This window comes from Camelus ferus, chromosome 16 (genome assembly GCF_009834535.1).
Source record: "Camelus ferus isolate YT-003-E chromosome 16, BCGSAC_Cfer_1.0, whole genome shotgun sequence".
NCBI lineage: Eukaryota > Metazoa > Chordata > Mammalia > Artiodactyla > Camelidae > Camelus > Camelus ferus.
This window is the reverse complement of record NC_045711.1, coordinates 16,691,237-16,717,958: the sequence shown is the minus strand read 5'-3', so window position 1 is coordinate 16,717,958 and position 26,722 is coordinate 16,691,237. Positions and strand designations below refer to the sequence as shown.

Sequence of the window (26,722 nt, the reverse complement as noted above, 5' to 3'; positions counted from 1 at the left end):
GATTCTGAAGGCACCACATGCTTGGGGGAGAAAGTGAAGACATCTTCATCCCCCGACATCCTGCATCTGGTCTCGCGCCACGTTGTCCACTTTCGTCAAGTAGGGAAAAGTCTTCTGATTTGGAAAATGATGCGGAAATGTACCCTTTGTCCTGTCCCGCTGGCTGTGCTGACCTGCCGACTTGGAAAGCTCACCCTGATGAGTTTCTCCATCTGTGGGTGCCCTTTGCTTAGGAACACGGAAGTGAGGAAGGAACAAACTCATCTTTCTCTCTTAAGCAGTTAGATTTGTATCCTTTTTAGCATCGTGTAAATTGGCCTTGTAACCCCAGTTGGTGCAAATGAATTATAAGAGGGCTGAAGTATGAAATAAAACTGGGTAAGAGTCAAGGTGAGAAACAAACTTACGAACAAGGAACGCCCACTGGCATCTGCATCAGGCACGACGCTGGACTCTGGGGACGGGGAGGTGAGGTGAGGCGACCCTTACCTCAGGGCTGCTGCTGCTGCGGCTTCTGTTTTCGAAGGTTCGAGATGGTCCATGTATGAACCATACCGTTGGGGAATATCTTTCAAGGGAAAGTGTCAACAACAGTGAACTTGGTCCCGAACGACATGATCTGAAGTCAGAAAATCAACCAGGAAACTACAGTGAGGGTATCCCCACGAGAAGCCGAGGGTCTGGAAGAGCAGGACCCATGGAAATGAGAGAGGAAGGCAAAGTGACAGACACCAGGTGAAGGCCAGTGGTTCTCCATCCCCCTCAGATGTGTTAGTGGATATTTAATATCACACAGTCTCATGGAAGAGCTCCACAGAGAAGCAGACATACACAGGCACGTGCCTGACCGGTGCACGGTAGGTGGTCGTTTGCATTGTCACAGTCCTTCCAAGGGCTGCAGACGCACTAAGCCATCCACGAGTGGACTCCACCTGCAGTTGTATCTTTAAAAATGTGTATCTCAAGTCATGGTTATCACTCAAACAGACGCAACAGCTGATGACTTGATCAGTCAAGGAGGACAGCTGAAATGAGGGAAGTCACCAGCACGATCCTGCCCCGATCCTGCTGCAGAGCCTCAGAGAATGGGTATCTCAGCTGCTGCCTGAAAGACAGAGGCAAGTTACTTTTGCTAAGTTCAGCTGGAGTGGCAAACATCACTTTCAAACATGTAAATTCATCCCTTCCGTGTGGCTCGCAGCTAAGATCAGCTCTCCTGTAACTCACACGTGGCTTTGACTCGCCTGAAAACAGGTGTCTTCTTTATGCTAGAGGAATAATGGGACGGAGAGATGAGGAAAACAAAGAAAACAATTTTGGAGGGCTGGGCCCTGCCCGAGGGGAGGTGGGGCAACACTCTGATTCAAGATTTCCATAAATTGTTTAGTCTTGCCATCCATGAGTAAAATCGTTGACCGTAAATCCAAGTTGTGAGATTTTCGGATGCAGATGGACAGTCTGCATCTGAGAAGTTTTCTGCATCACCAGGTTGGTACAGAAAACAATCATCAATGAAAACACAGGATTTGGGTCATAGTTTTACTCCGAGTATGGCCCTGGGTTTATTCTTGGAAAAACACGTGCATTTAACTTGGAGAACAGTAAGGGTCCCAGATTTTATGAGTAAACCATTGCATTCCCCAGTCCTACAGTTTCACACCTCCGATGGCTCTCTAAACATCAACAAAAACTCCAAGGATTTGATGGAAAAATGGTGTTAAGTCTCATGTTGTTTCAGGAATTTCCCAATATGCACTAAATTAACTTTTGAGCCATGTGAGGCTGAGTGGTAGGAAATCGCTCCATCGGACACAGATGGTTGTCCTAATGTTCCCAACAGCTGCTGCGCACACGTGAAATCCGATTGGGATTAACACTTACCTTCAGAGCGGTCACACCCGGACGGGATGGCTTCTCTGTAATATACACCGAGCTTAGCTTATGTCTCTGAAACCACATGACCTCACGGGCCTTGGGAACATTTGATCCGGGAAATCTGAACCTGGGCAGAAATCATAAAGCATCAGGTACATGTGAAGCAGGAACTTATCTGCTTTTTGTCTGAAGTGGCCTCCCATCTACCCAGCTTTTGTCTGACGCGGAGTGAAATATTTATAGGCAAGCTGCGTCCTAAGGCAGGGTTACAGACCGATTCAGGGCCGGTGTGAAATGTCTCTGCCCGCTGGCCACCCGCTGAAGCCGAAACTTCAAGCGCAGCCAGGCCTAAGCGCCTTTGTACACAGTGAGCTTTAGCGCTGATACCAGGAAGGTAACCGAAGTAGAATTTACAACAAAATCCAGCTGCTGGGCCAGTGTAACCGGTTCTCGGCAAATGTATTAAAACCTACCAAGTTTACGATCACTTAAGCCCCCAAAGACCCCTTTGTCTTGTCTCGGAAAGAGGGGTACTTTCTTTAGGGAGGTTGTAATTTTACAGCTTCTGAAACTCTCTTTGGCATTATTTTCAGAAAACTGTGGCCAATCATTCAAATAGACTTACAGCTGTATCCTTGGAGGGTAGAAATAGCCAAGGGTTGTTCAGAGCTACACCTGATGATTTAGGGAGGGGATCGAGTTGGGTGATATCAATATATGTCAGAATGAGGTGTGACTTTTAATTAGTGAGGGGCGTTTTATTGTATGGCTTATACATATGGTCTTAAAGCAATTCCAAACCTTTCTTTTTAATAATGCTTATATTGTAGCAATCTGAACGTTTAAATTCTGGAATGTTTGCTTAAAAATAATGTTTTATTACCTACTATTACAGTCTGTCTGTGACTCTAATAAGAGCAAACATATAGAAGGCTATCAGAAATCCTTCCCTTTGGGGTTAATCACAAAGAACTAAGCAACTCGGGGTTCCTGATGCCTAACTCTGATCCTCGTCATTTTCCAAGGATATCAGTCCCATGTTTTCCTCACTTTTCTGTCTTTTAAAACATCTTCTAACCAGCTTTAAATCTGCTTTTATGATTCTCTTTCAATATCTTAACATTTATGGTTCATCTTTTGCAACAAAGTGTAAAAGACAAGTAGCTGAAACCCAACTGAAATTTATTTCTCCCTCGTTCCATTCAAGTTTAAGCATCCAAGGCTGACGCACTGACTCCAGAATGTGGAGACCTCAGGTCCTTCTGTCCCTCTGTTCTTCTTTTCTTCACATATGACTTCCATCTTGTCCTCCAAGATGGCAGCTCCAACAGCAGCCAACACATCCACCTGCCGGCCAGCGGACAAAGAAGGAAGAGAAATCACTCTTCTTTCAACGACACAGCTTGGATGTTGTATATACTATGTTATCGCTTCTGTTTAAATTCTCCTGGCCAGAATTAAACCGAGAGCAAGGCTGGGAAGTAGAGTTTAGCTCCCAACCACGTATCCAGCCAGCACTTGTGATTTTGTTATTCAAGTGAAGAAGAGAGAACACACATCGGGGAAAACCAGCAGTCTCTGACACGACATCGTTGGCAGTTTTACTTCACGTGCCGCATGGTTTATCTGTGCCTTGAGGAATTAGGGGAAGAGTGATGGGGATGAAAAAGCAGCTGAGAGACTAGTCATGACTTGATGAGAACAAAGTGTGGGGGGACCTCCGGTTGAGGTGAGGTGAGCGAGGGGCAGTCAGGACGGATTTGGGCAATGGCTGCTTTCCTCAAGAAACCTCACGACTGTTAGGCTGAGCTCTCTCAGGATGGGCACGGGCTCCTGGTGTTTTGATTTTGAAGGAAAAGCAATCCCAGGAAACTGGAGTGCGCGGGGGCGTGGAGCTGCTGCACAAGAGCAGTGGCGGTTCTGAAACAACAGCCTCTCACCCGTCGGAGCAGGAGCCCATCTGGACATGCTGGTTCTTCAACAAATGGGAACAGGCCGAGAGGAGCAAGGCTGGGGAGTGCGGGTCACTCGGAAGCCGGGCGGGAGGAGTCACTGAGCTCCCTGTGGAACGTGCTCGCCGAGGGCTTTGGGGTTAGCCCTCTAATTACACCGCAGAGTCAAACGAGCGTTTGATAAACTGAAGCTCAGGAGCCTTCCCAGCACCTGGCGCCACCACCGCACGTGGGGATTGCCGTCTCTACTCGGGGAACACCGCTCGGCATATGGCAAGGCTTTCCTCCTCTGGCACCAGGACCTTAACGCTTATGAGACTCTCCTGCTCGCCGTCAAGGTCTCCAAGTCCAGCTGCACCCAGAGGCCTGACAGTTGTCCTCGGTGCACTCATGTTGATAGGAAATATTGTCCATGCTTTAGAGCACCCTTACAAGCAGACCTTGACACTAAAAAAATTAAATCATGAGAGATATTCCTCGATTGTACTCTTAAGCAAACATAGTGGAAGAATCAGAGAAGAATCAGTCAAAGTTGGTGAAGCAATACATAAATCTGCTTCTTTCAAATACAGCTGAAAAGTCAGTGCATGAGAATTTCCTAGAAGACTGTGATCAAAAACTCCGTTTTTCAGAACGCCAATCAGTAGTGAAATGGTGGCAGAGCATCACCCACCCTCCCCCAGCCCTAGTGAAGGAGGACTTCCAAAGGAAGGAGAGGACAGAACAGAAGGGACAGCTCTGATGGTGCTGGAGGAGACAGGAAGCCACCAGTGCATCAGTGGGCCAGAAACGTTCGGGAGTGCAGAAACGACACAGAGCAGAAGCAGGTCTAATGTGTGCAAACAGACAGCAACCGAAGGAGGAGACTGCAGCTCAGAACATTCGCAGAAGGAGCCGCCTAAGAGGGGGCGGCAGTCCTGAAGGGCTTGGAGCCAGAGCCAGGGGCCACGAGAAGCAGGAGAGGAGCCAGGGCCAGGGAACAGCATACTTGATGTCGCAGCCCCATCCGGACGGTCTCTCTCCCTTCCTTCCTCTCCTGTGTTCATCAGAAGGTCACCGTGGTAAGGGTGTCAGGGACAGAAATACAGCACAAAGCCCCATGCAGTGCCCACAGGAGACGCAGCCATCAGTACCCACCCCCCAGCAGTGCTGGGGGTGACAGCTAAGGAAGATGCAGTGTCTTTTGGGAGGTGATGAAAATGTTCTGAAATTGATTGTGGCATGGTTGCAAAACTCTGTGAATATACGAAAAGCCACTGAAGTGATCACTTTAAATAGATGTATTGTGTGGTAGGTGCATCAGATTGGAATAAAGCTGTGGAAGAAAGGAAGAGAAAGTAAGGAAGAAAGAATGAATGAGAGAGAGGAAGGAAGGAAGGGGGAAGGGAGGGGGAAGGGAGGAAGGAAATCCTGAGTAAACTAGTAATAGAAGAAAACTTCCTCATCTAATAAAGGGTAACCATCAGAAAACTACAACAAATATCAAATTTAGTTTCCATTAAGATCAGAATAAAATTAGAATGTCAGCTCCCACCGTCACCCAAAACCATCCTTAATGTACTGTCCCATCAGTGCGTTAACAGAAGAAAAAATAGAGATCTAAATATTGGACAGAGAGGGAAAAAAAACACTCTCCACATTTTCAGATGATAATATTACCTGTTTAGCGTATTTAGGAGACGCTGCCCTGTGCTACTAGACCGATGAAAGGGCTCGGCAGAGCGGATGGGCGTGGTGTGAACAGACAGTCCCAGACACCAGCCGTCAACTTGCTAGAAAACGTGTTAGGGGAAGAAAAGCACTTTATTTGTCATAACTACAGGAAACATAAAACATCTAAAAGTAATGCATAAAACCCATATGCATAAACTATAAGAGCACCAATCACCATAATTCTCTTCATAAGAGAATTGTGAAGTAAATGGAGAGACACGTCATTTGCTGGACATGAGAATTTGTACTGTGACAGTGTAAGGGCTGCCCAAATTAATATACAAATTCAGATCACTCCTGTCTAAATCACTGTGGAACTTGAGGGAATGTAACAAGCAAATTCTTAGGTTCCCGAGGAAGAGAAAATGGGCAGGTGCAGCCAAGAGAAATGCTGATGGATCGAAACAGTCAGGGAGGCACACCCGGTGCTGTGCTAGCGTCGGAGGATAAGGACGAGCTGCTTTCCTCGAATGCTTCCATCTGGCTCGGGTCGGCTAGAAAGAGAATGTATTCTTGTGTTCCTTGTGGTAGATAATTGGCACTTCTCTCCTTTCTCAAAATACTGATCTGGACTTAATTGATAGCGATATTGTGACGTTAACTTCTGAGCTGCATTTGGTAGACAGTGCATTACTAATGCTTTGGGTTGGGGCAAAAAAAAGAAGAAAAGAAAAAGCACCAGATCATCTTTATGGAATAAGAAACATGAGTAAAAGTCGAGATGAACTAAGGATCTCTTCAAGAAAGCTGGTGTGTGACTTTCCCTGTGACCTCCACTGAAATCCCAAGGAGAAGTCACCGGGGGTGGTTTGGAATGACCTCTCATAGCCATCACGTGAGGTGGGCAGTGCCATTTGTTTCCTTGCTGGAAAAAGGCTTGAGGTAATAATACCTTTATAAAGCTGGATACTTCTGGAAAAGTCTTCCCAAGTTCCCCGCCCCGTTACCCCAGATGCCAGCAGGTGCCAGACCCGTAGGTGACTTTCACTAAGAAGCCGAGACCCCCCTGTGTTATTTGAAACAGAGGCACAAAAAGAACCTAAGAGAAAAATCCATTTCTTGGTTTATGAAAAGATTGCCTTGTGTACACACAGTCATCAGAAGCTAAGTGAAAATAAGGGATAAATGTAAGTGGTATGTGTTCTCAAGGCATTCTGCTCCGACCTTTGCTATCACACTTGTCTGCAATTATTTTAATTATTTGTTTACATGGACCAGTCCTCATGCTTATCAAATTGCAGACACTCCATAAATACTTGTTGAAGAAAGATGAAGGGAAAAAAAAAGCAAAGAAATTCTCACCATTACAAGACACCAGAACTGTAGTCGCTACATTTGCACTGACTTTCAGTCTGCTACTTAAAGATGGGGTTCTGTTTCAAATCATCTGTGGTCAGTCAGGACCCCTCAAACCCTGGGTGCCCTGCCCAGGTCAGCATTCTGAGATTTGACAAAATCCAGAGGTCTGTTATCGCCAAACCTCTCGCTTCCTTCATCCTACACAGAGGCTTCTTCATGGTTGCGGGTGGCGGGGTAGCATCCTTGGCGCAGCGGCAGCACTCCAAGGCCTCTTTCAGGAGCCGCAGTCAACATATGCATGGCAACGTCCGGATTTCTTGTTAACCCAGTTACAGTTTCATTTCCTTAACTAGGCTCCAGCTATCCCATGACTGTTCCAATTAACCTCTGGTCCGGGGGTGGTCCTTACTCCAGACTGGGCTCTTTTTCCCTCCCAGGCTTGTTTACATGGGTCTCCCCCTGCCCCCTCCACCGCTCCATCCCCAACCTCGTTAACCACCCTGGTCCTCATGAGCTAACGGGGCTCCTTCAGTTAACATTCCACCGACAAATTTCTTTAGAACTCACCTCCTGCCTTCCAGTTTTAAATTGTTTCCAGTTTCCCATTAAAATGCCTTTGAAAGCAAGAGAAAGCAGGAAACTCACAGTACTAATAAACCAAAATGGACAAGCAACAGAATATAAGGCCCTCGGAGGAATATCTAGCAACTAATGAGTCGAGAAGAGTGGGTCTGGAAAATTCTCTTCACAGGATGTTTTCATCCCATCTCTCCTCCCAGCTTCGTATCATTTCGCCAGAAAATAGTACCTTCCAAGTCACCATCTACCTTAAAAGAATAAATAATTGTTTTTTTTAATCTAACAAATAGCACAAAAGACAATGTTAACTGATTTATTTAGCAAAATGCCCACAAATAATAATATTATCATTATTTTATTATTGTACAAATGACTTAGATGGACCCGTTATGCCTTCTTACACCTGGATTAGTTTTGTCTGTTGCGCGCTTTGTGTAGGTGGAATCACACAGCGGATAGGCGTTTGCATCTGGCTTCTTGCACTAACGTTACGTTTGTGAGATTTGGCCGCACTTGTAGGTGGTTCAGGCTCGTTGCTCTGTGATATCCCGTTGTGTGAATATTTCACAATTTCTGGATCCATCCCATTGAAGGTAGACATGGCTCTTCCTCCATTCCGACTATTACAAACAAAGCTGCTGCGAACGTTCTACTCTGTATCTTTTGGTGACCCTGTGTCCCCCTCCCTGCTGTGTATAGTCCTGTGAATCCAATTGCTGACTCATCACCGTAGCATATGATTAGCTTCAGTTGATACTATGAAATATTTTATGAAACCCTTATATCAAGTCACACTCCAGCTAGCAGTGCTGCTGAACGTTCTCACCGCACTTGGTGGTGTGAGTCCTTTTGATTTTAGCAGCCCTGGAGGGGGTGGTGTCACCACAACCCATAATGGTTTCAATTTGCATTTTCCTTTTGACTAATGAAGTTAATTAAGCGCCCTTTGAACCATTAGTGGTCATTTGGATATTCCATTTTATGAATTATCCGGCCAAGTCTTTTGCCCATTTTTCTGTTGGTTTTTCTGGCCTTTTCTTAATGATTTATAGAAATTCTTTTTCTTTTTCTGGCTTAAAGTCCTTCGTTGGGTGGACAGAAATTGGGGAGGGAGTGAGAAAGAAAGAGAGAATTTCATCTCGTTCTATTAGTTGCCTTTTCATCATTTATATGGTTTCTTTATTTTTTAAGTTTTTACTTTTTAAAATAGTTTCATCTGTTTTTTTCTTTGGGGCTAGTACTTTTCGTATTCTGGTAAAATAAACACAGTTTCTACACCAGGGTCATGAAGGTGTTCTCTTGAGTTGCTTTTCCCTAAAAGCGTTATTGTTTTACCTTTCAGTATATCCGTAGTCCATCTGGAACTGATTTTGTGTATGGTGTGAGTCAGGGGTCAAGACAGTTTTCTTTTTCCATATGGTTACCCAGTTGACCCAGCACCATATTTTGAAAGACCACCTTTTCCTCACCATTATTTTTTAATTTTCATTCTGCTGACTCATGTTGAATTTGTGGTCAGCCAAACCATACAGGTGCTTTTCATATGGACTGCATTAAACCAGGTCTCCGCCATCCTGCGCATACTGCACAAGCGTTTTCTATCTGTGTTTGTTTTACCTAAACAGGGGATTTGATGTTTATTCCTGATAAATCTCCTCTTACTCTTTTCAACCTATTATTTCTGCGGATCAGGAAACATAAAATTTCATCTCACCATCAACAGATTTCATGAGCATGCACTTTCTTTTTTTTTCAACCAAAATACTTAAAATATTGAAGAGGACCAGGCCTTACATTATACCCACATAAGGCCACTAAAGAATGTCCTCTAGGGGTGTGGAGAAAAAGGTAATCTCCTACATTGTTGGTGGGAATGTAAATTGGTGCAGCCACTATGGAGGACAGTATGGAGGTTCCTTAAAAAACTAACAATTGACTTACCATATGATCCAGCAATCCCACTCTTAGGCATATATCTGGAGAAAACTATAATTTTGAAAAGACATGCACCCCAATGTTCACAGCAGCACAATTTACAATAGCCAAGACATGGAAACAAACTAAAATGTCTATTGACAGATGAATGGATAAAATATTACTCAGTCATAAAAAAGAATGACATAATTCCATTTGCAGCTACATAGATGGACCTAGAGATTATCATATTAAGTGAAGTCAGACAGAAAAAGACAAATCTCGTATGATGTTACTTATATATGGAATCTAAAAAAAAGATACAAACTTTATTTACAAAGCAGAAATAGACTCACAGACGTAGAAAACAAACTGTGGTTACCAGGGGAAAAGGGTAGGGGGAGGGATAGATTAGGAGTTTGGGATTAATAGATATACATTACTATATATAAAATAAATAAACAAGGACCTACTATATAGCACAGGGAACTATGTTCAATTTCTTGCAATGAGCTGTAATGAAAAAGAATCTGAAATATGTATGTATGTATGTGTATAACTGAATTGCTTTGCTATACACCTGAAACTAACATTGTAAATTGACTATACTTCAACAAAAAATAAGAATTATATTTTTAAAAAAGACGAACGTCTTCTAGGTAAGCACTGACTGATTTCAGCAATAGTTTGGCAGATGATCAGCAAGTTGTCTGCACATCATCTGGCGTGTTTATTTCTTGACCTGTCTTCCATACCATCTCTGTGGTCATCTAATCTCTTAGATCTGCTTCAGGTCACCCACACTCCTCCCCAAAATCAGTGTCTAACATTCAAAACAGCATCCAGGTAGCCATTTGGCAGCACAGTAATATCTTCTCACAGTCCAGAAAGCAGATCTTCCCAAGGAGTTGCAACCATACCAGCTCCTCCAGAAGTAAAATCCAACAAACTGCTAGCCAAGGACAACACACAGGAGCCCTGCACCTCAGCCCTCACTGCTAACACATAGCATTGTGACACCTGTCAGACAAGTGCCTGGCATCTTCCTCCCTTCCCTGTGGCAAGTCCGTGTTCTCTGGGGGACCCTTTTAGGGAACACTTACTACTTTCAGCCCATGTGCCCCGGGCGGGGTTGAGTCCAGCCTTACTCTCCAAGTGTAGAATTCATTACTTTGACCAAGGCCAGTTGGCAAACTCCTTTCTACGGAGGGCCAGATAGTAAATATTTTAGGCTTTGCAGGCCATAAATTCTCTGATGCAACCACTTAAATCTTCCATTGTGGCACAACACAGGCCTAGACTATACACAGACAGAGGAACACAGCTGTGTTCCAAGGAAACTTTATTTGCAAAAATGGCGCCATTGGTCAACCCCAGGCCTAGAGCGGTCAGCAGATTTCCTACCATTTGGCCAGTGGCTGGCTCAAGAGAGGCCGGTCTGGGCCAGTGAACCTCCACTCTGGGCCTTTGAGGTGTAGGCGGAGCAGGCTCTCTCCTCCCTTGGATTTGACATTGTGAAAATGCGGGGCTGGAGCCTCTGGGGACACAGGAAGGCGCCTGGAATGGAGCCTTCACAGGGGAAGTGACTGAGGGAAGGATGGCTTGTGATCACGTCTTCTAAACTGTGGCTGGTGGAGCCGCTTTTCCTGAGCTCTGGTTGTTTTGAGGTCCCTAAGTGAACATGGCAGCAACACGCTGTGCAAACAAGCAGACTGTGGTCTTGGAAGGGCTTCAAAGGCAGACATATGCACCGCAGCCCTGGTGCCGACTCCAGGACGGCTTCCTCTCAAGTGCCGGGCTTTGTTCCGCAGCAGATGTCAAAGGAGTCCTCACCGTCGGAGCCGGGCAAGCCCACACATGGCGAGCCCTGGAAGGGTCCACGCCGTCACCAGACTGCCTGTCACAACACGAGGGGTGCGCCCCCCCGGAGCCACCACCTCCTGCCCACGTGTGGGCTCCTTGGAGGGTTCTGGAGCTGGAAAGGCCAGTCCACTGGGGCTACCCCATTTCTTCCCATTACCAGGTCTCATCCCCAGAACTCATTCAGGGGCCACGAGCCTTGAGAACCCATAAAGGGAAGGAGACATGAGTGTAGAAAACAGGGCACTGGGAGGCTGAGGCTCTGTATTTTGGAAGAGAAAACTGACATCACTTTGACCCATGGCTTTCACAGCAGTCAGAGCTTAAAAATGATTGCATCTTTTTGGAATAAAGAAAAATCATAATGAACTTATCTACAAAACAGAAACAGACTCGCAGACTTAGCAAACAAACTTACGGTTGCTGGGGGAGAGGGCTGGGAGAGGATAAATTGGGAGTTCGAGATGTGTAAATACTAACTACTATATATCAATTAGATAAAACAGATTTCTTCTGTAGAGCACAGGGAACTATATTCACTATCTTGTAGTAACCTATAATGAAAAAGAATCTGAAAACAAATATATGTATGTATATGTATGACTGAAACATTATGCCACACACCAGAAACTGATACAATGTAACTGACTATACTTCCATTTAAAAAATTTAAAAAACAAAAAGAAAAATCCAACTCCTTGAGAGCAGGAGCTGCGCTTTATCGACAGCATCATGCAACACCAATCGCTTACTTTTTTTCACACTTACTTTTAATTTACATCTTCAGCTGTGACCTGTTCAAATTGACTCAGCAAACCTGCCCTCAACCCAAAGCCCATGGTCAGCCAAGGAAGGTGGAAGAAAGGCAGAGGGAAGCGGGGCTTTCCAGAAACACCTCATTCCAGGTTTTAGAACACCCGAGGCTGTGGTTTGCATATTTGCATTTCAGTAGAGCAGAAAGCACCGTTTCTCTGAGTTTCCCTGGACTCTGAAGAGCTCGTCCCCTTGTAGGTTGATTATTTCAAGCTTAACAAGTCTTTTAAAATATTCCTTGTCCTGGAGGGGACGGGGAGGAAGGGGTTGAGGTGTGGGAATGGAGAGGGAAACACGGCGGAACAGGGGCACAGCAGCACTTGGGAAGGCGGTCACAGCAGTCAGGGCTGCAGTCGGGGCTCCTGCAGTGCTCACCGCCTCCAGGAGGGGCGGGAGTGGGACCCCCGGGCCGCTGGCTGGAAACCCAGCCCACAAAGTCATGCTTGGCCTGCTCTTCTTCCCTGAGAACAGCAATTGGAAGATAGTTTTTTCATAATTTAACATCAAAGGTGGATTTCCACATTTACAACACGTTCTGTTTGGGGGGTAAACAAGGCATGCCGATGCAGTGAATCCTGCTATTTAACAAACAGGGGAGGCACAGCATCCCGAGGCCCCCTCCCCGGCGCTTCGCCGTCATGTGAGACGTTGGGAAGGCTCACGGGACACCGAGACTGGGGCAGGTCTTGGAAGCCCCGGTGCCGGGCAGTTGTCGTCCGCTCCTCTAACCCCACACAGCGACGGGCAGGGCTTTCCCTGCTCCCTGGTGTTCTGTTTCCATTGAGGTGACATTCACTTTGTCATTTTGTGAAGTGAGTGACTTCGTTGTATTTAGGGGACTCACAATGTTGTGCAACTAGCACCTCTTCCTAGCTCTGAAATCTTCTCATCACCCCCAAGAAGACCGCGCACCCGTCAGACAGCACTCCGCACCCCCACCCCCACCCCCAGCCCCCAGCCACCTCCAGGGTCTTCCCAGATCTATGGAGAGCCTGTTCTGGATATTTCCTATCCATGGAATCATACAGCGGGTGACTTTTGTGTTTGGCTTCTTTCCTTTAGCATGACGTTTCTGAAGCCCATGTCCCTCGTCACATGAGTCAGTACTTCACTCCTTTTGTAAGGCTTTTAGTGATATTCCAGAGTATGGATGGACCACATTCTGTTTATCCATTCTTCTGTTGATGGACACTTGGTCTGTCTCCACCTTTCGACTATCGTGAATAATGCTGCTAGGAACATTTGTGTTCAGGTATTTGTTTGAACATCTGTTTTCAATTCTTTGGGGTATGTGCCTGGAAGTGGAGTTGCTGGGTCATACGATAATTCTACATTTAACTTTTTGAGGGCGCAACAGGCAAGGCTTTGACATATTAGTAAGAAAATTTCCATGAACTGTCTTCTGGAGCCCATACTAGTGAAGGGCACTCGTGATTCAAAGAAGTAAAAGGTGGCTTCTCTGTCCTCTGAGGCCCTTGTGTTACCAGAGAGGGAGGACAAGAAAGCAGAATGGGAAATAACGGTAGAAGGCTGGGTGTTTTGAATACTTGTAAAGGTCCAGCATGTGTGCCTAAAACACCTCGGAAGCAAACCTACGGAAGACAGATCTCACGGCTGGCGGATAGAGTAGCCTGCGTGAAACTTTAAGTATCTCCACATTGCAAAACACCATCCGTTATACAAAAAAGTAGGCACCAAAATGAGAAGAATATTTGCAACTCATATAATGCACAAAACGTTTACAGCATCCTTATATCTCACTAAGGAAAAGGCAGCTACCAGACTTGAAAAAGAAATGAGCAAAAGATATGAACAGGCAATTCAAAAAAGGAATAATACAAATGGCCAGTGGGTGTGGAAAAGCATTGAACCTGTTTGTAACCAAAGAAGTTTAAGTAAAACACAATTTTCTCCTGTTAACTTGGCAAGAGTAAAAAAAAAAAACTTTTAAGAAGAGTAGAGATCCCTAGTTGGCAAGTGTACAGATAAGCAGACGTGTTTATATACTGCCAGCCGAAGCGTAAATTGTTACAGCTCTTCTGGATTCACTCTGGCAAGATGTTCCAAACGCCTTGAAAAATGTGCATGTCCTTTATCCCAACAGGCACTGAGAAATTTATGCCAATGAAAATATCATGGGTGTTCCTCAGACACAGCTGACAGCAGTAGGAAATTGCAAACAGCCCAAATATTAAAAACAAAAACCAAAAACAGAGGACTACTCTAAAAACTACTGTACCCCCATATTATAGAATGTTACACGGCCTTTAAAAATTATGACACTGAAGGGGGAGGATACAGGTCTAAGTTCAAGTTTGCATTAAAGTTTGAAAAGGGCTTCTCTGAGGCAGTGCCTCTTAAATATTAGAACTCCACGGAACACGGGTTAAAATGCAGACCACTGGGCCCCACCCTCAGAGTTTGTCTGTCTGTCTGTCTTTCTTTCTTTCTTTCTTTCTCTTTCTTTCTTTCTTTCTTAAACTATAGTTGATTTACAATATTGTGTTAGTTTCAGGTGTACAGCAAAGTGATTCAAATATACATATGTCTACTCTTTTTCCATTATAGGTTATGATAAGCTATGAATATAGTTCCCTGTGCTATATAGTAGGTCCTTGTTGACTATTTTCTATATAGTGGTGTGTCTCCCTGAAAACCATACTCCTGTTTTATCCCACCAGAGTTTCTGATTAAGTAAGTGGGATGGGGTCTGAAATGCTGTCATTTCAACCAGCCCTGGTGTGACTTGATGCTGCCGATCTGAGAACCACGCTTTGAGAACCTCTAGGTTCTGCTATGGACAGTCAGCTCCACCAGGGAAGGAGACTGGCCTATCAAACAGGCAGCTGGAGGTCTCTGCGAGGCAGAGAAGTTGGCCAGGAACCTGGCCCCCCAGAGGCCAGAGGCAGCAAGAGTGAGCACGAGACTCAGGGGCATCCTCCGAGCACCCCAGGTTTATACTGAGCCAGCTCTTACAGCCTAGCTCTGCTGTCATCACCCAGGGGGTACAGGGCGCCCCTCCCCGCAGAATCTCCATGTGCCTGGTGTGGTCACCGCCAGAAAAATGTCTCAGATCTGAGTTGCCCTTCTGACTTTCCACTTTATTGCCTCCTCTGAGCCTCTCCGTGCCTGGGGGACCCCAGCAGGTCAGATATGAATGACTCCCTTTACAAATGAGAAAAACCACACCAGGGGAGAATAGAGAACAGGGCACTCATCTAACTGCCAGCAAAACTGGAGTGAAAAACCATTTCTCAACTCTTACTGCATGAATTTCCCAGCCGCAATTCATTGCCCTTTTGGGTCCTAGGGGAGTGAGTATAAGTAAGATGTTTTTGATCGTATTCCAGGTGGGCAGGGACATGGCTCTTCCAGATGAGCGGGAAAGAACCATTCCACTCATTTTACACGTTAAATAAAAACTGAGACACACACACACACACGTACACGTATACACAAAGCAATTAAGTGACTCCCCCAAAACCATAGTGCTAAAGACATACTGAACTCAGCGCCAGTGCCCGGAGGATCAAAGGCTTTCGAGGGAGAGACCGTCCCCAACAAGAGAAAATCTGGTATTAATTCAGCTCCACGTCCTGCCATTCTCGGAATTACAGGCGGTGCCCAAACTTTAAAAGCTCTGTGCTCCAAACATGCAGGTTTTAAGTCAGCTTCTTCATGTACAACATGCCCTTAGAGCAGGCAGGACAGTGGGCACTTGAAAATTAATGCATTTCCTTGAAAATTATGATGTATACGGTGGGTATCTTTTCTAGGCTAGTCTATAAAATCCGATTTCACCCACCGGATACCTGAAACACCACTACCTCTCTGACCCTGGCTTGCAAGGGAGCTTGCATCCAGACTCCTAATCCAAAGCCGTGTGATGCGGGGCTTCCTCATAGGTGTTCGCGCTGTGTTTTAATGGCTTGATTACTTGTCCGCCCTCCCCTCTCGAAGGCAAGAAAGTAGGAACCACATCTCTTTTTTTTAATCACGTAATGAATGAACAAGGAATTGCTGTTCCTTGGGCCTGGAAGGCTCTTTGACTGGCTGAGTCTTTTTTTTTTTTTTTTTTTTAATTTTGTTACTGTATTACATTTTTGTGTGTTTTGTTTTGAGGGGGGAATAATTAGGTTTATTTGTTTTTTTTTAAATGGAAGGTACTAGGGATTGAGCCCAGGACCTCGTGCGTGCTACGCACGCACTCTACCACTGAGCTATACCCTCCCCCGCCGGCTGGCTAAGTCTTATGCCCAGTCGTGCAGCCAACCCTCCCTGGCCATCGGTCAAAGTCAGATACTCACTCGTGTCATTTTGTCCCCATAAAACCCGGGGTCATCCCAAGTGCAGCAACGATCACGCTGTATTTTAGATGCCTTCTCGTGTAGCTCAAGCACCTTTCTCTGAGGTTGTCCCCACTTGCTCAGAACTTCACATTAGCTTTTTTAGTTCCTCCTTCTTAACGTTGAACAGACAACAAGGCAAACATTTAAGATGGAGACTAGGACAGACAGCTAAAAACTACCTGCAGGAGACAAACTGCAGGAAAAGGGCAGCCCCAAGACTGGCATAACATCCTCAGAGAAGAATGTTGGGGAAGGATTACGTCTATGGGCCATGAACAGGGAGACAAGGATCCTGTATTTAAATGAAGGAACATTTAAACGAAAACGTAGTTTAGAAATTACAGAGTCAGTAGGTTAGGAGATAAAGGGGTGGATATCTCCCAGAAAGGAGACAAAGAAAAGAAAAACAGGAAAGAAAAAGTAAGGATATTGGAGGAGCAGTCCGTGGGGGCCAGCATCAAAATGACTGAGCTTCAGAAAGAGAGAGCCGAGAAGAGACCTACGGCGTCTGCTGCAGGACAGGTCCCAATGTGTCCATATCCAAACAGAAAGGGTAGACTTGAAGAAACTAAACTTGCACCCCAGCAAGCCATGATGCAACTGCAAACCATAAATGACAAACCCTACAGGCTTCCAGAGAGAAGGAGGGAGACCACATCCCCAAAGGGGCAGACTTGGAGGGGCTTCAAGCTTCTCAGCAACCACAGTGAAAGACGGAGGACGGTAAAGCAAGGTCCCCTAAACACTGAAGGAATGTCGGTTCCACCCTAGAATTCCATCCATGGCCACTGGTCATCAAGAACAGGTGGAATACAGACATTTTCAGATTTGAAATGTTTCAAAAACTTTAACTCCCAGGGAATTTCTTCTTAAGAGGATTTTCTCCACCAAAACAAGGAGCTACATATAGATATGTATGTAGATACAGACACAAAGATACAGAATCTAGGCTACAGGAGCAGGGAATACAACACAGTGAAGAAGTGACGGCACGTGCTAAGATGATGGGAAAGGAGACTCCAGGATAACAGCTGTGCATCACGTGCGGATGACAACTGGTCCAAAGCAGAGCAGACTTAAGAGACAGGTACACTGAAGGCTGTGGTTACCCTGAGCTCTGCTGTCATCATCTTCATTTGGGCAGTTACCGCAAGCTGTCCTTCACCAAAAGAAAGGAACTAATACATAAGATCCAAGGACCAGGGAATTCAACCCAGAAGAAAGACGAAGAATTCCTATCATGACAGAAAAGTCCCTTTTTCTGTGTGAAATTCGGATTTTAAAAAATGAGAAATGTATCTAAGAAAACAGTTTGTCACCGATACATCTCTGATATCATTGACCTTGTAGAAAATTTCGCTGAGAATCTTTGGGAAAGTGTGAGAGGAAATCAGCAATAAATGCAAAGAAAACCAAGCAATTAAAAACCAAGGGGAATACGATTGAGCCGGGGGTTCCCAGTGACCTGGAATTTAGAGCCTGCCTGATCTTGAGCACATAATATCTAGAAGGTCTTAGGTGAAGAAATTTCTGAAATACAGAAAGCTAAGTTCGACAAAATAAACGTCAAAGGTGCATAGACAGAAATTTATAAGTAGAAGTTATTGAATAAACTAGGACCAGTCTACTGTCTCTAATGACCCTTCTTAGAGCTCATTTCCTAATGAAACTCATGCCTTGGAAAGTCAGATCTGGCTTTGAGCAGATTCACTGCAGCACGGAGACAGGTGGAAGCACGCGAAGAAGAGACAAGGCACGAGGACCGCGGTCCTCTCCAGGTCCTGACTCCATGTCCTGCCTTGGGGTGCCCACAGTGACGGCAAAAAGTGCGTCAGAGATGGGAGAGCACCTCTACGTAAGGATGAAGGGACCACCGCTGCTGGCATGAGACTTTTCCACATGGAGGTCCATCACCGGTTGCCTTCTCGCCACCCTGGTGCTCGGAACCAGATCTGAGTTCCCATGGGATGAAGAGAAAACGAGAATTGGAAAGGCTGTCTCCTTCCGTGGTCTAGTTGTTTAATCCAATCTCTTGCACCATCTAAAATGGTTTCCACACCTGGGGAGAGGCGGAGGGTGGAAAGGCCAGGGGGCTAGTGTTAGAAACTACAGAGTTTCTAGGCCCACTTTGGACAATCCCTAGTGAGTGACTCTGGCACGTGACTTCAGCCCAGGGACCCCCGTCTCCTCCTCTTTCAAAGGGAGGCTGAACCAGATGATGCCCGAGGTCCCCTCTGGTCCTCACCGTCTTTGTTCCAGGTTGGACCCAAGACTTGAGTAGCAGCACGAGTCACCAGAGCACCAGAGGACAGATACGGCAACCCACACGAAGCAGTCTGCAGAGCTGCATGTCGTGCAGAGCGCCAGACATTTTTAATGTGTTTTCTTAAGTGTCAGATTTGTTCACTCAAGAGTTGAAAAATACAGTGAGTCACATGTTCCCATTAAAAAAAAATAAACAGCATTCCTGATCTATTCATCAAAAGCAGTTCTAATCATTGCTAAAAATAAAGCCTCTTACCCTGAGCCACATCCAAGTCATAATCATTAAGTACCGCGGAGCAGAAGCTCGCGAGGCCTGAGCTCTGATTTCACTCCAGATGTGCATTTTTTTCAGTGAGTGTCAAAGTCACAGAGCGTTTCTGCGGGGCAGCCAGGGCGGCTCGGTGCCAATCCGAGCATTTCCTTTGACCTGCAGAAAGCTAGCCTGCTGGACCTGAACTCCTGCGCGGGCCGAGCTCATCTTCCAGAGCAGCCGCCTGCGTTAACGGCCCGAGACTGACTAATCTGCCTGCGAACATGCGTGCGATCGCAGCAACCTTGCAGCCTGGAACGACTTTCATAGCATGCCCATCTTCCTGCACCGCTCATCGAAGACCAAGGCAATGAGGCATTTCCCGCAGCGTAGCCTCACTCACCACCAGCCAAACATCTCCTGCTTACGGTCCCCTTCGGAGGTTAACAACACTGCAAGGTCACGTTCTCCGCTGGCTCCTTTTAGCAAGGGGGTTGGGAGGAGAGGCGGGAGGAAACTTCTCTCTCCTGAGGTCCTCTGAGGAAACATCTTTGAGGATTACATATCAATTTGAAAACAATTTCAGATTTTGGTGTGACCTTTCTGTGTTGACATGTATGTATAAAACATTCAACTTGACGACATCGAAGGTCAGAGCTTATAAAACGTAATACAATGAATATAGATATAAACACGAAGCAGATGCCAAAGAGGGAGAAAAGTAGGAGGAACGACAGCAAAGAGGGATGGAAGGAGGGGGTGAGAACAAGAGAGCGAGAGAGACGCAGACGTAATGGACCCAAGTAATGGAGGAATAACGCGCGAGAAAAAAAGAAGGAAATATTTTACTTGCCTTCCTTCTTCTCCCCGACACACGAGGAGGAGTCTCCTGTGACGGCATTTTTATGATAGCAATGCTGAGATGTACCTAAGAAATCACCCAATTCTAGCCCAATCTCCTCTTCACAGAGGAGTCTGTCCAAGGTCACACAAGGTCAACGACAGAGCCGTGCTGATGCCCCTCCCTCTGTCTCCTCAACCCAATAGGATGCACCTTTAGTTGAATTATTGAAGGACCCTCAAGGGGTAATCAGAACAAATCACACAGTGTCCTGATCCGTCTTAAGAATTTTTTTTTTTTAAAAAGCACATTAGTAAGTTTGAGGCAGGTGAAATTTTACCAAGTACGAGGGTTTTCGCAGCTCTCTAGAGCCACTGGGAACCACTAACAAGTGTTCTTCAAAGTCTGGGTGAGGCCGGAGCACATTTGTCTGCTCATTTGTCTCAAGAGAGTGCACGGCGGCCTTCAGGGAACTCAAGTGTTTGCGGTAAATGAGGCAGGATGACATACGGAAATATTAATTTATGTTTGCTTTCTCTGTATTTTTCTTCCCTTTCTAATTGGCAGCCAGTGTTGCATTTTGCCTCTGGGTCTTTAGAAAGTGGAAAAATCTAGAGCTGTGGTCCTTCCTGTCTTTTATAAAGCCTGAAGTTGTTGCTGAGATTAAGCTAAGTGTCGGAAAAGAGGCAGGAAGACAAGGAGTGCCTCTGAGGACGGCGAGATGGGAGAAAGAGGGTGCTGGGTACCCCTTAGAGAGGAAGGGGTGTGCCTTCTCCCAGAACCTGGAACTGGCTTTTGCAGTCTTCCGCTGGGAAGTCAGAGCACAGAGCGGACCCCCGTGAGACACAGGAGGACTCTGGCCACAGCACCCGAAGGGAACTTGGGGCAGGGACAAAGGGCATCTTATGGGGACTGATGGTCCATGAGTCTAGGGGCCTCTCTACACTTTGATGCCATAGAAGACGGGGTTTCCAGGGCTACTGTACGTACCTGGGTGATCGGTGTCCTACACGTGGGCGCCTGGCCACGGCGGGAAGAAATAGCTGGAATCCAGCCAGCGCTCAGCTCGCCAAGCTTTGCGCCACGATGCAGCTGTACCTCCTCCAGGAGGGGTGCTTTTTCCCGATTCGCACAAAGGGGCCACGTGGCCTGGCAGGACCTTATCCCTGCCCGGGAGGGAGCACATCTCCAATGCCTGTGACTCAGTTTCCCCTCACCAGAGTAGGATGGGAGGGGCTCGCAGCCAGATGGAGGTGGTTTAAAGAAACACCGAAGTGGAACATCTGTGGAAGACAGAAGTTTATCCTCTCTATGCTTAACGTGGTGGCCCCCCTTTCTCACATCCCGCTCACGGGACGCTGAGCCTTCCCACATCGCAGGAGCACGTGGTGCAGCGTCCCTGGTAGACGCACAGCAGAAGGGGCTGGAGAGGCCTCATTAGTTCTCACTCGTAAGGAAGGAGGGCAGCGGAGACTTATTAGACGGGACTCCACCTGGGTAAATTAGAGGCCACCAGACCCACTACGGAGTGCCAGCAGCTGGGACAAGGGTGGGAGGCCATCTCCCATGAAGGCCGTTCTTTGTCGGGGAGGCGCCCCTTCTCACCGTCCGGAGGCACACATGGGCCCGCCTTCATCCAGGGACCCAGAATGGATGCCACCTGCCTTCACGGCAGCAGGACCTCTGGTCTTTGACCCATGCAAATCTCAATTAGCCAGAATTACTCAACTCTGTCCGGGCTCTGTCTTCCTTCAAAACACCTAATTGTGTGAAAGCCACATTCCTTGCAGCCATGGCCCCCACATCTGTGATCGGACCACCCCAGCCCCCAGCCCCTCCCAAGGGGACATCGTGTTTGCTGCTTCTCTTAATGAGCTGTGCCAATCATTAAGGAAATTCCGCCGAAACGTTATTACTCTTGGCGGTCTTTCAGTCATTAGCCAGTGAGCCAAGCAAATGTGCCCATTTATAGCTGCTTCCAACTCCCACATCCAGCCAGGCGCTTGGAGATCCCGCCAGCCTTCCCACCCGCCCTGCTGAGAAAACACAGTCAGGCAGATGCTCAAGGAACATAAAGAGATGTTAATATTGTACCAAATAACAGTGAGAAAACGGGCAAGCCAATTACGATACATCCGTTTCCTCACTCCGGGTCCCTTTCTCCTGCCCTGCGTGGAATAAGTAATGGGAAGGGGAGTCGCGTGCCCCGCGCCGACGTTAGCGGTGCATTGGGTTTCCCCAGTGCTGAGCTCTTCAAAGCGCACACGTGCTGGTTTTGTTGATGCCGCTGAATATCGCTTTTGAGTTGTATCTGAGTTTTGGCAGGAGGTTGGGCCTGATACAACACGAGGCTGAGAGCTCGGTACCGTGACCCACTTGCACTAATAAGACATCATCCCTGAAGTTGCCTGCGGTCTCCCCGCTGACAGTATTGAGGCAAAGATCCAGGATGTCGCAGGCATCCCCAGGGAATCAGAAGCTAGGTACCCCCTAACTGATTAGCACATCTGGAAAGAATCCGCTCTGAACTGATCCAGGCTAGAGAACGTTCAAACTCTCAAGTTCATTTCAGCTTTTTGGGGAAAAAAAATGCGTTTAAAAAGAAAACCTCAGGACATTCATTGCAAACAAATCAAAATTAGATAGAACAAGCCGGCTTTTCCTTTTTCTCCTTCATCCACTTCTGTTGCTTCTGACGAAACCACATCAGACAAATGAGATCCCCACTGAGTAAGCAGGAGGGGGGTTACATTAGGCAAATGAAAGCAGCAAATGCGAATCCGGAGACTTCACCTTAGGTCACTTTGGCTTCGTTCTCTGCTCTGTATGTAAAGCAAACAAACTCCGTCTTTGTTTGCTCTGCTCTGCGATTAGATGCTGCTGGTTTCCTGTGTCGAGAGAACCGTGGTGATAGTTTCGGATTTGGGATGTGCGCTGCTTGGCTGTATCGAGCCAGCCCTCTCCCTCTTTCTGTTTGCCCGGCTGAGACCCTACTGGCCGGAGCAGGGAGAAAGCAACGGGGCAAGTGAGGTGTGCTGTAGGTCTGCGGACTGCTCTGCAGGCCGTGCGGGGCCCGGGGGGGCCTGGGTGGAGGGGACAGGAAAGGACCCGGGCAGCAGATCCCTGCAGGAGGGCCTGGTGGGGCCCCTCTCCTGTGGGCCAGACCTGACACAGGCAATGCCAGGACATGCCGCACCGCCAAGAAGCCAGGCCCACGTCAGCCCCAGCCTGCGTGAGGTGGAGGAGTGGGGCCACAGCAGGCGGAGAGTTAGGGCTGGAGCGTGCCTTCGGGGTGAGATACCCCCGTGCTTGGCTTTTTCAAGTGTTCAGACCTCCCTCCTAGCACCTCGCGCACCAGCACCGCCTGGGAGTCCGCTGGCAATGCAGAACCTCGGGCCCCACCTCAGGCCGACAAATCAGAATCTGCATTTTGAAAATACGATTCTTACACACATTCCAGGTTAAGGAACACTGGCCTAACTCCCAATTTACAGAGATTTGTAAATACTAACTACTGCATATAAAACAGATAAACAGCAGGTTTCTTCCATCTAGCACAGGGAGCTGTGTTCAACGTCTTACAGGAACCCGCAGTGACACCGAGAGCCCCACCCAGCCGCGCACGCCCGCCGCGACGGCTCTCTGCTGGCACTGTCGGCTGCGCCCCCTGGGGTAACATGGGGCAGTGGTCAGGCCTCCCTCCACTCCCTGAGGGGTTCCCCAGTCCTGCTAATGCCTATGTTGGAGCAGTTCCTCCATGTCCTCAGCATGGGATGGCCATGCCCCCAGCTTCCAGCACGGATACGGACGGTCCTCCTCTGGCCACTTCTCCTACACTTGAGGAGCTGTGACAGGAGCCAGGGGAGAGTCTGCACATCACTACCAGAGCTGGAAACCTCAGCCCTCGCCCCTTTGAGCAACTACACAGGGCTTTAGGGCTTGACGAAAATGCGTTGGAATCCCAGCCTCTCCCCTTGGCAAGCTTAGACGTCGCCCCACCTCTCTGCATGTCGGTTTCTTCTTCTGTAACACGGGAGGCGAGATAATACCAGCCTCCCAGCGTGTCAGGGCTGACATAAAGCACAGGAACTGTGTGGGGGTAGAGTTATAACCACAACAAGTGGCGCTTCGTTAAAAAGAGACACACCTTCTGGGACCAGGAACTGAACGTGGTGCCCCTTTTCCCTCGCACAGTTATCCCATCTCTGTTTGGACAGATGTCCCTGTTGGTTGCTCTGAAAACGTTCCTGTTGAAGTTAGCCCCCTACCCACGTTCTTCACTGGTTTAAGTCCTTCCCAGCCTGCACGGTGTACCTGACAGTGTCGTCCAAGCTTCACTGGTCAGAAACGCTGGTAGAACAGGAGATGCCCGACTGACTGAAACATCAGCCTTGGTCGACTACTCCAGCCCGCACTTAAAGAGAAAAGAGGTTCCCAGGGGTGGAGGCTCCCTGGGCATTCCAAGGCCAGTGAGCGTCGGGGGAGAGAGAAGCAACAGAGGCCACTGCCCAAGACCCCAAGAGGAAACAGGCGCGCAGATGAAGGACCCGGGCCTTCCCCCTCCCGCAGGAGCAGGGGGCAACAGCCACGTTCACAGGATCTGCAGACAGAACCACCCATGCCTCCCTGTAGGACGCTCCAGTTTTCAGCGCGCCCTCTCATCTCATTCGCTCCTCACATGGGCTCTGAGAAGTCGTTTGGGCAGGTGTTATGTCCATTTTACAGATGAGAAACTGAGGCTGAGAAAGGTCAGGTGACTCGTGTGAAGGCCCTGTGGCCAGCAGAGAGCAGAGCGGAGACTGCAAAGCCCAGTGCCGTTTGCGGCTGTCCCCTCAGAGCCGGGGCCGGGGCGCAGAGAGCAGTGCGAGGGCTGACGAGAAACAGCTCCGGATTCCGCTCAGTCTCGCAGTCCATTGAGAAAGGATTGCTCCTTCCTGCCCGGCGGGGGCAGCCTCCCCTCGTGACAAGGGGCATGGAAAGGAGAACACTGCGCAGGGGGCACAGGGGGTGGTCCCTGGAGGCATTCGGAGGCCGGAAGGCGCCTGTCGGGCCGAAGCAGCTCACGCTGGAGCTTCTCTAAAAACCTGAGGACGACCCAGGGACCTCGGTCCGTGGAGCTCGTTATCCCGGAAGCCCGAGCGAGGCGAGTGCTGAGAGGCTGAGGAAGGCTTTGAATGAAGACATGGTCAGTGGATCCAAATCGGATCATTAAGAAGGGAGCTGGGACAATTAGGACTTTCCCCTCATGTTTGGGGGTGATGCTGAGAGAAGGAACTCGGACACTACCCTTCGGCCGACTTGATGCGAGCCGAGCCACAGCAGAGTTTTCCGTGCAGACCGTTTTTGTGGTTCTGATAAACAGTCCCATGGGAAGCACTGAAAACGCCCCGGCATTGTGACAGGGCCGACGTTGACGAGAAACTCCCTACCGCGTGCCTTCTTTTCTTCCCTTCCTACTTTTGAGTCCTACAGCCTTTGGAACTGATTCATTTCTGACTAATTTAAAAAAAAAAAAAAAAAAAGACAAACTGCGAAGCATGGTTCCGTGAGTCACATCTCCAGCAGCTGCGCTGACCCCGTTAGCGCTACGGTCTGGCTCCTGCTCAGGGTCTTCACCTCCTCTAAGGACAGTTTCTTTTTCCTTTTTTTTAGATAATCTAATCTAAGTTTTTTGCACCAGGGAGACCTTTCTGCACTGATTTTTTTTCCCCTTTGGATCAAAGGACAATTGAGAAGCAAAAGGTGGAGAGAAGATGTATTCAAGGTCGCAGGAACAGAGCAAATTGTTACCTACACAGGGTACACAAAGCAGGGAAGATCCTGAGAAAAGAGACTCTACCATGTATGTGCCTCAGGGATAAAAGCGAGTGGAAAATTCAGGTTAACTCAGGTCAAAATTAACGGAGAGAAGGAAGCTGAAAAGAGATCTAGAAGAACAGGAAAAGGGGCACATAATAGGTGCCGTGGAGAAGAAAAGGATGGAGACTGCAGTCATTCCAGCGGCACCACCGGAACCCAGAGAGGGACGCTGCGTGCAACCACGGGTGAAACCGGGAGCGGATGAAGGAAACGGGATCCTAGAGACAGGGGTCACCGGAGCTCCTCAGCACACAGCTGTCCAACACGTGAGCGAGTCCAGACCCTCTCGCCCACCGTCGCCCCATCGCAATCTGGCACGTTCTTATCCCAAATTATCTCCCTATTAAGTATGTCTGACACACACCGAGCGGGCTCCCTGCACGGCCACAATCTAAAATAAACAGTGGTGAGGAAAGCTCCCGCCATCGCGCTGGGTTCTAATCACAGAGGCTTTCAGGGTCCTTGTTACTCGCTATCAGCAGCCGCCGGGCTGAGAGCCCTGCTCAGGCCGGCTGGTCCCTCGCCGACACGGGGAAGGCTCCCAAGTGCAGGCTGCGAATCCCCGCCGCTCCCCCGCCAGACTTCCGGCTCATTAGAGCAGTTAGAAGCGCAGGGAGCTTGTAACAACAGAGCGTCCACCGCACGTCTGACGCCGGCCCGGGCGCCCCGTTAACCGCAGCAGCAGGGGGAAGGGCGGCGCGGCCCTTGCTGGGACTCCAAGACCCAGGGACGCTCCAGGGACGCGCCGGCGAGATGAAGCACGGCTGGAACTCCGCAAAAGGCAGAGACATTCTTAAGAGTTCAATGGTCCGCCCTCCTTCCCGCTGGAGAGGGGCCAAGACACCAGACGTCTTTCCCCCAAGGAGGAGGAAGGAAGAGGACCGGAAGCTGATTCTGAATCCCCAGAGTGGGAGGAGAGGCATCCCTCGTGACGCTGGTGGGAGACGTGGCTGCCTGTATCACTGCTCTGCTTCGCAGTCACGCGGGGCGGAAAGCTCGGAGCCCCCCCTTCACCTTCTGCCGAGGCTCCTTCGCCCTCGCCGATGCCCGTAAACCCTGCTCTGCTGACGATCGCCGCAGGGCCCCAGCCTCGGCTCAGCTTCATCTCTGACAGAAACTGGTGCAACTGCTTTCTGTCTCCCTCCTCCACTCT

The 26,722-nt window shown here is 48.1% G+C and overlaps 1 long non-coding RNA gene across 1 annotated transcript in view; it reads right to left on the bottom strand.

The window, feature by feature from the left end:
• Window positions 1-26,219, bottom strand: part of LOC116669331 — a 28,336-nt gene extending 2,117 nt beyond the window's left edge. Inside the window, exons 1-2 of the long non-coding RNA XR_004326696.1 lie at window positions 26,209-26,219; window positions 12,180-12,188 (exon numbers count right to left, since the gene is read on the bottom strand). This is a non-coding gene — a long non-coding RNA (uncharacterized LOC116669331). The remainder of the gene's footprint in view (window positions 1-12,179; window positions 12,189-26,208) is intronic.
• Window positions 26,220-26,722: the final 503 nt, after the last annotated feature.